The following is a 9,540-nucleotide window of genomic DNA, read 5'->3' as shown; positions in this document are numbered from 1 at the left end:
ATTAGGTTACTAAAACAAACTGTCTGAGTATGTCTATAATTTTGTTTAGCTCGGGGAACAGACACAGTCTCGATACGGTGGAACCTAAGTGACGACTCAGTGCAGCTAGCAGACGGTTGGTTTAGCCTGCTTGTCTGCTCCCTGGCCTTGGCCCTGGATTGTCACCGATTAAATAGGCCTGTTCTGAGACTATGTGCTATGCTGCAAGAAATGAAAGCAGCACCTTCCCAAGTGGGATGGACACCGTCCCGCCCTAAAAGGCCAGCCTTGCCCTCAAAGATAGTCCAATTATCTATAAAGCCCACATTGTTTTCAGGGGACCACCTGGACATCCAGCAGTTCAGGGACCATAACCTGCTGTAAGCTACATCGCCACGCCGCATTGGGATGGGCCGAGAGCATACTACAGCATCGGACATCGCCTTCGCTAATTTACACACCTCTACCATGTTACTCTTAGTAACCTCTGACTGACGAAGGCGTATATCATTAGCTCCTACATGAATAACTATCTTTGAGAACCTGTGCTTGCTTAAGACCCTAAGATTACCTGCTATGTCCGGCACCCTGGCTCCCGGTATACACCTAACTAAAGCTGCTGGTGCCCCTAAAGGCCTAGCTAATTTCATGTGCCACAAGATAGAGTCACCTATAACCAGAGCTCTTTCAGATTTCTCAGCAGGTGCTTCACTGAGGAGAGCAAACCTGTTGGACACACAAAGCGGAGAGGAGTGGTGCTCCTGTGGGCGAGCCTTAGCGTTAGCTTTGGCTTGGCGATTATGCCGCCGAGTCATCACCCATTCGCCCCACTGTGAGGGCTCTAATGCTGGAGTTGGGGGATTACTAACTCCGCCTAAGACATCGAGACTTTCCCCTACAGAAACTATGTTGCTCTCACTCTCACTAACTCTCTCTAGAGTCTGGATGTGCACCTCTAATGCTGCAATCTTCTCTGTCAGAGAGCTAACTAACATACATTTATCACAAATAAAGTGAATACTACCGACGGGGGAAGAATTACTAAACATCCTGCACTCAACACACTGAACAAGCTGAATGTTAGACATGTTGTTTAATGCACCTTATTCGAAGATTTGTTGATATTATTTTAGACGGCATAGATCTGGTTTGGATGGCCTCCGCTCGCTGTCTTGACAAAATACAAAATCGCTCTTTGAGAGAGAAAAAGAATGAAAATATGGTAGAAGAGAACGTGAAAATTACAACAGATGAAAACGATAGTGCAAAATTATTGATTTAAAAAAGAAAGAAACAGTATAGTTAAGACACCGACGCAGGCAAGAAACTCCCGGCAAAACAATTCCAAAACAGGAAGTAACGTCAAAATGAGACAGTTATACCTCCTTCTGCGTGGCAGAAGCCAGAAGCCATACTCTCTAAGCAGTAAAAGGAGTCCAAATGGGGACCCCACAAGGGTCTTGCATTCAGTTGGAAGGGTGACCAGTTGTTTGGTGTAGTATGCACACTACATGAGTGATTGCAGGCAAAGCTCACACACTACATAATCTTTCACCTGGAGAGATCTGTACCGAAGCACTTCTGATCCCAAAATCCTGCTTTCTCATGATAAGAGTTACATGATAAGAGCTGTCTTATCATGTGACTTTGTGATTCTTAAGAAAACTGGAGATACAGTAACTACAAAAGTAGCCAAAGTAAAAAGTAGCTATTTTTATATTATGAGCCAGCAGGAACCATGTTGTATTTGTTTTTTATTTTTGCTGTTGCTAACAACTATTTGGGAATGACATGCCAAATAATTTCTTAGAGACACATTATTATTATTATTATTATTATTATTATTATTATTATTATTATTATTATATTTTGCCCTCACACGCAAACACATGACTGATCTGGGTTCTGCTGCACATGAGAGCAGATGAATTTGACTTCCTCTCAGACTTTCATTGGCTGTTCACAGCACTGTTTTTGCTACTAGTCCCACTATATGGTCTCACACTATACAGTTCATTGCTGAGAATGTCAAACATGCTTGAATATATTGGCATCTCAGCAGGGCCAGACTTATGCATGAGCTATCCTGGGATGTAGCTCAGGGCCCAGATGAAAGGGGCCTCTAAATGAATCAAAAGTGATAAATAAATATTTAGGTTTTCAGTCCAGTATTCCGACTATTTTCAAAGCGATATTGCCACTGGCTCCTTCAAGTTCAAGAAACAGGCACTTTGATTTGTTTAGTTGTATGTTGTTCATATTAGGCTTGTGTTTATTGGTTTGCGTTTTGACAGATACTAGTCATGTCAGATAACAGAAAATACAGTAGTTGAGCAAGTCAAGGACATACCTTGTATTTTATTTTAGGAATTCCATTTAGACTAGCTTTGGCTTTTGTTTGATGGGACACACTGCTGCCTGTTAACAGTCCATTTTAGTGTATTGTGTGGATGCATAGAGTTTTGATTCAAGGTGGTGGCATCAGAATCAGAATCAGAAACAATTTATTGCCAGGTACAGTAAAGGACACTCTACAGTACTAGGAATTTGTCTTGATGTCAGGTGCAAACACAGAATCAAAGATATAAAGTCAAGGGGGAGATGAAATGAATACAAAAATACAAAAATGCAACACAATAACAAGAGTAAAACAATACTAAAGTGCAGAGACCATGGTGCAAGATGAACATGCTATATATAAATATGAAATATGTAAACAGCAGAAGATAGAATATATTAAATCAAAAATATAAATAGTTATATACAGAAAAAGTGAGTGTACATGGTAGATAGAAAAGTTGCAGCTTCAGATGGAGTGATGGGAGGCTGCAGCCGATCACCTTCTCAGCGGAGTGAATGACGCGCTGCAGCTTGGCCTTTCTCCCTGGCCGTGGCAGCACCAAACCAGACTGTGATGGAGGAAGTGAGAATCGATTCGATGATGGCAGTGTAGAAGTTGACCATCATCTTCACGGGGAGGTGGAACTTCTTCAGCTGCAGCAAGAAGTACAGCCTCTGCTGAGCCTTCTTGGTGAGGGAGCTGATGTTCTGCTCCCACTTACGCTCCTGGGTGATGGTGGTACCCAGGAAGCAGAAGGACTCAACAGAGGTCACCGGAGTGTCACGGAGGATGACAGGTGGGTGGGGGTCAGGGTCCTTCCTGAAATCCACTATCATCTCCGCTGTCTTGAGAGTGTTGAGCTCCAGGTTGTTCATGCTGCACCATGACACCAGAGGGTCCATCTCCCTTCTGTAAGCCGACTCGTCTCCATCAGAGATGAGGCCGATGAGGGTGGTGTCATCTGCGAACTTCAGAAGTTTGACAGACTGGTGACTAGAAGTGCAGCTGTTGGTATACAGGGAGAATAACAGAGGAGAGAGGACACAGCCTTGGGGGGATCCAGTGCTGTTGATCCGGGAGTCCGAGACATACTTCCCCAGCCTCACAAACTGCTGTCTGTCTGTCAGAAAGTCTGTGATCCACCTGCACAATGAGTCCGGCACATTCAGCTGTGAGAGTTTACAGCGTCGTCTACAGATCTGTTGGCTCTGTAGGCAAACTGCATGGGATCCAGAAGAGGGTCTGTAATGTCCTTGAGGTGGGACAAGACGAGGCGCTCAAAAGACTTCATGACCACAGAAGTCAGGGCAACGGGTCTGTAATCATTAAGTCCTGTGATCCTCGCCTTTTTAGGGACTGGAATAATCTGAGAAGTTTTAAAGCAGGCTGGCACATGGCAGGTCTCCAGTGAAGTGTTAAAAATGTTAGTGAACACCGGAGACAGCTGGTTGGCACAGTGCTTCAGGGTGGAGGGGGAGACAGCGTCCGGGCCTGCGGCTTTGTGGGGGTTCAGTCGTTTAAACAGTCTATTCACATCTCCCTCTTTGATGGAGAGAGGTGTGAGTGGTGAGGGAGAGGGCAACACTGAGGTGTGAGGATGTGTGGATGATCCAGGTGTAGCATCGGAGGTCATGCAGATCAATGACTGGTGGGGGGGGGTGGGGGATACCAGGTATATCCCATTGTCTTTCAAAGCGGCAGTAAAATTCAGGTCGTTCACAGAGTGGTGGGCTCTAGGCTTGAAGTTGGTGATTGCCTTAAGCCCTTTCCAGACAGAGGCAGAGTCGTTGTCTGAGAGTTTCTGTTCCATTCTCTCACCATGCTCTGATTTAGCTCTTCTCACCTCCTTGCTAAATCTGTACTTGGCCTCTTTGCACCCTGATCAACAGGGCTGTTGTATTAATACAAGGCAAAATATGATCACCACAGGTCTTTAAACTTGACTTTATGTTCATTTCTTTTTGAACATCCTTGTTACTGGCCCAGTTTTGTCCTTCACAAGGTGGCAGCTATTCAAAAGGCAAGAGACAAGATAATATTTGTGATTTATATTTGGATTATTTGTATTCAGTTATTTGTATCCAGTCACTCTTTTATTATTATTATTAATATATTAAATTTATTTATTTATTTATTTATTATTATTATTATTAATCCGTGTGTTGACTTCCATTAAACAAAAATAGTGGTCCAAATCTGTGACTATTTGTTCTGTTAATCGCTAAGGATAGAATTGACATCAATACTGTCAGCTTACTTTTTAACTGCGGATCTTTGCTGCGTTTTGTCATTGGGACCGAGATAACAAAGAAGCACTTAATTTAATCTGCTCTTTGCTGTTTGTAATTGACTATGGTTTTTTTTTTTTTGGAAAATGAACCACAGCTAATGATCACATCTATCTTCAGCTGGATCAGGTGTGTTGGGAGCTGGAAGAACTTTACACCATGTTGAGCAGTGGGTCTTCATGTTTGAATTTGAGAACACTGCTTTAAAATAAGGTGTCATATGTTCACATGCAGGATCTGTATTGTCTTTCAAAGATCACATGCATTTACAGCACTTAGAGAAAAACATCAGGGGACGGTATAGGATTGGGAAATACGTTAACACGGATCCCATATTTGTCAGGTGTTTAATACCAACAGTCTGACCCTCAGTATCTGATTGACAGATAATAAAGCCAGAAATAAGTTAATAAGGGAATGTTGTTTATAAATATGAAATAAAACGCTGATTGTAGTCCTTGTCATTTGTATATATTGTACATGATGGTATATGCACATTCTTCTACAAGGGGGGTTGTTTGTCTAGATCCATAAATATCATTTATGGAATAATAAACAGCATGAAGTTGAGCTATATTGGGTGTTTTCTATTTGGTTATATGCGTATAAATCCATAAAAGATGGAACAACGGGACTTATTGAACAGTACAGGAGGTATAGAAAAAGTGCAACAGGAATTGTTTAAAGGTTTGGATGATTGTGCTGTATTACTAGTGCTGTATTATCCTTCCTGTAGCTGAGCCACAGAAGAAGGGAAAATAAGAATTTTACAGTTTTTACATCGCATAGATTAAAATGACATCAACTGTTTTGATTCTACAGTCTTATGGGTATCAAAGTTAATGAAAACAGAAAGCAGTATTATGTATGTTAAGGGATCTCAAGTGTTTTTCATCCAGGAGCCCTTCCAGAGTAAAGAATGACAGAGGACCACCTCATGATCACAGCACAGATTTAATTTTTGAGAACAATAGGGTAAATATACACCCATTGCCCACTTTATTAGGAACACTTGTACATTTGCACATTTCATGCAGTTATCTAATCAGCCAATCATGTGGCAGGTCAAGAGCTTCAGTTAATGTTCACATCAAACATGAGAATGGAGGAAAATGTGAGCTCTGTGACTTTACCCGTGGTATGTATATTAATATCAGATGGGCTGGTTTGGGTATTTCAGAAACTTAGAAAATTAGAAGACAAATAACTTGGTCTTTTTCCAGTCTTCAGCTGTCCAGTTTGGGTGAGCCTGTGCCCATGATAGCCTCAGATTCCTGTTCTTGGCTGACAGGAGTGGAGTCTGATGTGATCTGCTGTTGTAGCCCATCCACCTCAAGCTTCGACAGTTGTAAAGAGTTATTATTTGAGTTACTATATCCTTCCCGGCAGCTCGAACCAATTTGGCCATTTTCCTCTGACCTCTCTTATCAACAATGCTTTTCCACCCACAGAACTATTGCTCAATCAATATTTTTTGTTTTTCACACCATTCTGTGTAAACTCTAGAGACTGTTGTGTGTGAAAATCCCAGGAGATCAGCAGTTTCTGAAATACTCAAACCAGCCCACCTGGTATCAACAACCATACCATGATCAAAGTCACAAAAATCACACTTTTTCTTCATTCTGATGTTTGATGTAAACATTAACTGAAACTCTTGCCCTGTATCTACAGGTGTACAAGTGTTTGTAATAAAGTGGATGGTGAGTGTATGTGCCGTCATATTAAATTATTTAAGCCAGTAGAGCATTAGATTAGACTGTATCAGTAACAACACTTCCAACAACACTTCCTTCATATAAAGTCACCAGGAAATTAGACAACTATGAGAACTAAATAATGACCATAACAACAATGATACTAGTTAATGGTAATTTCCACTACAGTTATGTGATTAAAAAAAAAAAAAAGTCAGACCCCCTGGATCTGGATGACATTAGTCCTAGAGGTAAACCATGTGGCACTTGACTATTTTATATATGTATTTATGTTATGGTACTTATATTCATCATTTTATACTGAAGTTAGTTTAAAAAAAAAAGGCTAATATGCTGAAGCTGTAGTGTATGACTGAAGCATGATTGTCCTTGCAGGCCTCTGAATGAAGTGAGCTCAAATGGACCGCATGAAGATTATTAAGAGAATCTTAAAAATCTTGCTTTGGCCCTCTGTGGACAATCAGAAAGTGGTCCAGGTAGAACTTAAACAACTGAAGAACCTCATTTTGCCAAGAGTTAATGCTTGGACTGTATTCTGCCACGTCTGTCACTTTTGAATAGATAAATCTCTTGTACATGAATATATCTGAACTGTAACTGTGCCTGTTTTGACAAGAACTTTATGTCCAACTGTCCTACAACTGCTTACGTTTATGTAACTTTATATTTTAGTTCTACTCTGTGTCAGACTTTTTCCCTTGCATGGCTCCTGCTTTGACCTCTAGGTAACTCAGTACCCAACTCTCCTACAGCTGCTCGTCTTTCTATTTCATTTCTCTCTCTCTCCCTCTCTCTCTCTCTCTCTCTCTCTCTCTCTCTCTCTTTCATCTTCTCTTAGAGTCCATGGTTTGCCCTGTGCCCCCTCCCGCATCCCAAAGTGCCCCTTCGTTCTTGCGCCACTACACAGGGGCTTTGGGGCGCGGTGCGATGCGTAGAGACGGCCTGGACCGATCCTACCTTTCTCTTCACCGGACTGGCTCTCTTGGTGATTCTCTATCTTTCCCTCTCTATCTATCTTTTCCTTCCACTTTTGGGCATGTGCTGATTTTAATAATAATTATAATACAATTACATTTTTTCTGATCATTTTCGGTATCATGTTATTATAACCTCACAGTGAAAGCTAAACTTTATTGTTCTAAATCTTTTTTATTTTTATGTGTCTTAATTTCATTTTGAAATGACATTAATTCTACAAAGGCAGAATGTTTGCAAAATGCTGGCTGATTAAAGAGGTCAAGTACAAATATGCTAATAAACAAAATCACCTCAGTGATATTGTGAAGTGTTTCACAATAAGAATATCAACCATGTTGAATATTTCAGTGTGATCACATAACCAGTTATCAGCACATGGCTAGTCTTTATATTTCTCCTTTGCATGCATCTCTGACTTTTCTGTATATCTCTGTGGTTTCTTGTTTTTTTTGCTTATGTTCTTCTACTTGCAAATGTCAGTCTATAGATAATAGACAAACACCAAATGGCAGTAGTGCTGTCCAGGCTTTTTCAAGAGGAATGATGTGTAATTACATATAAAGGAAGGCATATAAAGAGCCTCCTTAGTATAAAGACAACGTATTGTTTAATAAATGCATTTTTTCTGTACAGTTTGCACAATGCAAATTTTGCAGTCAGATGTCAATGTTGATGTAGTTAGTTTTAGCCCATGTTTAAAAAATATCTTGATCAATTTGTGGCGCTTTTGATTTGACATACAATGCTTTGCAAAAGTATTCAACCCTCTTAAAAGCCATCAGAATCCTCTAGATTACAATTGACACTTTGTTCCAGCTAGTATTTTTATTCAAACCAATATGCTCTTAAAGTCAAATTCATTATGTATCACTGAAAAACGCTGCTTATATAATTATTCCACCCCTTCAGACTAGTACTTGTTAGAACTATCTTTTGTTGCAATAACAGCTTTAAGTCTGTTGGGGTAAGTTCCTACCAGCTTTGCACGCTGACTGAGTGATTTTCATCCAAACAGTGCCATAGATTCTTGAGTGGGTGAGATCGGGACTTTGACCTGGCCACTGTAGAACATTCATCTTTATTTGTTCAGCCACTCCTGTGTTCCTCTGGCTTTGTGCTTGGGATCATTGTCCTGTTGAATGGTGAAGTTTCTCCCAAGCTTTATTTTTTTTAGCAGACTGAAGCAGTCTTGCAATATCTCCTTGTGTTTTGCACCATCCATCTGTCTTTCAGTTTCAACAAGGTGCCCAGTCCCTGCTGAGGAAAAGCATCCCCATGACATGATGCTGCCATGCCCACTTCTCTTTTGGGATGGTGTTTGTTGAGGAATGAGCAGTGTTAGGTTTGCACCACACATAGCGTTTTGAATTTTTCGCCAAAAAGCTCCACTTTTGTTTCAGCTGACCACAAAACTTTATCTCACTTTTAACTGGGTGATTTTTTGATGCTTGGATACTCCAAACGTGCTTTGATGTTGTTTTTTACTTCAGTAATGGCATCTTTCTAGCCACCCTCCCATACAGGCCAGTTGTATGCAGAGCTCTTGCTCTCTCTGACTGGTGCACCTTCACTCCAGACTCAGCCACTGAACTCTGCAGCTCCTTCAACGTAATTTTTGTCTCTCTGTGGCTTCCTCTCTAGTCATCTTCTTGCTCTGAGGCTGAGTTTTGAGTCACGGCCTTGTCTAGGAAGCACTGGGGTCCTCACAATTGATCCAACAGTGCTCACTGGGATCTCCAAACACTTGGATATTATTTTGTAGCCTTTTCCTATCTTGTGCATGTCTATAAGTTAATCTCCTTAGAATCCACATTCATCTTGTACATGATTTTCTTTTCTGTTTCTTTGATTATATTTTGTATGATTCTGCAGAACATCATGATCAGACTGATGGGATGTCAAATTCCTTTAAAATTGCATTCAGATTTAATGTTTGAATGCAGTTGAATATGAATTAGGCTTGTAAAGAGTTAATTTTTTTGTTGAATCATGTTTATCTTGGGAAATAAATGGGAAGTGGTGGCTCAGTGGTTAAGACATTGGACTACTGGTCAGAAGATTGAGTTGAAATCACTGCACTGCCAAGCTGCCACTGCTGGGCCCTTGAGCAAGGCCCTTTACCTTCAACTGCTCAGTTGTATGAATAAGATAAACGTAAGTCGCTCTGGATAAGGGCATCGGCTAAATGCCGTAAATGTTAAATCTTTAAGATGGGGCAAAGTCATGCAAGTGTTCT

Source organism: Pangasianodon hypophthalmus, chromosome 8 (assembly GCF_027358585.1).
Source record: "Pangasianodon hypophthalmus isolate fPanHyp1 chromosome 8, fPanHyp1.pri, whole genome shotgun sequence".
Taxonomy (NCBI): domain Eukaryota; kingdom Metazoa; phylum Chordata; class Actinopteri; order Siluriformes; family Pangasiidae; genus Pangasianodon; species Pangasianodon hypophthalmus.
This window is presented reverse-complemented; position numbering follows the sequence as displayed.